The sequence below is a fragment of the Nematolebias whitei genome, chromosome 24 (genome assembly GCF_014905685.2).
Source record: "Nematolebias whitei isolate Nwh7 chromosome 24, NemWhi1, whole genome shotgun sequence".
NCBI lineage: Eukaryota > Metazoa > Chordata > Actinopteri > Cyprinodontiformes > Rivulidae > Nematolebias > Nematolebias whitei.
In genome coordinates, this window is record NC_056521.1 from 733,813 (window position 1) to 735,763 (window position 1,951).

The 1,951-nt window shown below is 48.4% G+C and overlaps 1 protein-coding gene across 1 annotated transcript in view; it reads right to left on the reverse strand.

The window, feature by feature from the left end:
* chrm4a (cholinergic receptor, muscarinic 4a) overlaps positions 1–1,951 on the reverse strand; it is a 91,063-nt gene that overhangs the window by 42,681 nt on the left and 46,431 nt on the right. The window lies entirely within an intron of this gene.

The following is a 1,951-nucleotide window of genomic DNA, read 5'->3' on the forward strand; positions in this document are numbered from 1 at the left end:
GTTGATGCATGTTGTTATATAGTGTGTTTAAAATGGGGGGGATGAGGCTGTGACTGGCACAGACCCACCCCCTCCCCAGAGAACAGGCAGTGCCCGTTCACCCCCCAACCCTTGCCCAGAACCCTAAATGTCTACATGCAACATGTGAGAGTGGGCACAGGTCCCAGAGGTGAGAATGATTACACATCCCACCCCCTCAATGCCCCCGTGTGCCCACTCCAGACCCTATATATGCATGTGTCGTGAGAATGTTATCGGTGAGCGTCTAGGTTGTTTATAAAACTGTTTGGACAGGACTTCAGTCACCGGTGACTGAAGTCCTGTCCAGTAACCATCTCTGACTACAGACTGGACATATTACCGTCCTCAGTAATCCTGACCAGACTCACCGAGCTCTGCCTCTGATTGGCTACTTAAGCTTAACTTTTAGCCAATCATCTTTCCTCATTAGTCACCTGATCTTATATTTGACTCAGTCACAAGCAGTGTATTGGTAATCAGGACTTCCTGTTTCCACCAGAAGTCTTGTGGGTAATGTAGTTCATCAGATTCAGCTGTAGCTTACAGCTTGTGACACTGAAACATTGGTACGGGCATGATCATGAGAAGTGGCAGAATGCTGTAAAAGTGATGGCACCTTAAAGGTAGAAGTTTAGAAGTGCCAGTGCTGAGTATCAGAGAGTACTGGTCCACTTTGAGCCAAAAGAAAAGAATGGACTGAGCTCCAAGATATAAAAGACCTGAGTATTGAAAGAAAATGATGACCATGTGGATCTTTTGGTAAAAATAATCTAGATTCAGCTGAGGGAACAACATAATGCCTTCTATTAGACAAACTCCGGGCTTTACATGAGCCTCAGGTTTGGTCCCCCCCCCCCCCCCCCCCCCCCCCCCGGTGACTCCGTCGAACAGACTGATGGAGTTCCTCCACCTGCTGTGCTCACAATACTGAGAATTTATCTGTGAGAAACAGATGAAGAACTTCAAAGACCGGACTCGTGTTCCAGTTGATGCACAACAGAAACCAGTTAATACTGGTTAAAGGAGAATAAACCCATGCACATGGTGCTGTTCATCCCTGATAAGAAACACAAGATATTTGAATCGTTTGTCGTTGTGCAGCTGGCTCTTTGTGTAGAAAGTGTTGTATAGAGTCTCTGTGCTGCAGCAGGAAGTGACGGTGCCATGAAAAAGGTGCAGGTGTGAGCCGACCACATTCACCATCTCCTTCTGACGACCAGGACCAGAATATACTGGAGGGGAAATGTTTGGAAGGCAGGGACAATACTGCAAACATTACAACATAGAAGTTTTACTTTTAAACATATGCTGTGTGGGCAGCACGGTGGCGCAGGTGGTACAGCTGCTGCCTCTCAATGAGCAGGTCAACGAGCGGTTCAAATTCCATCCGGGGGCCTTTCTGGGTGGAGTTTGCATGTTCTCTCCGTGATGCGTGGGTTTTCTCTGGGTACTCCAGTTTCCTCCCACAGACCAAAAACATGCATGTTAGACTGATTGGTAACTCTAAATTGTCCCGAGGTGAGAGAGAGAGAGAATGGTTGTTTGTCTCATTTGTCTCTATGTCCCTGTGATGGACTGGAGACCTGTCCAGGATGTCCCTGTCATGGACTGGAGACCTGACCAGGGTGTCCCTGTCATGGACTGGAGACCTGACCATGGTGTTCCTTGCCTCTCACACCGACTGGACATGGGCACCAGTGACCCCTGCCACCCGAAAAGGAAGAAGCGGGTAAAGATAACGGATGGATGGATGGATGGATGGTTGGATGGATGGATGGATGGATGGACAGATGGATGGTTGGTTGGATGGATGGTTGGATGGATGGATGGATGGATGGACAGATGGTTGGTTGGATGGATGGATGGCTGGTTGGATGGATGGATGGACAGATGGATGGATGGATGGATGGATGGACAGATGGTTGGTTGG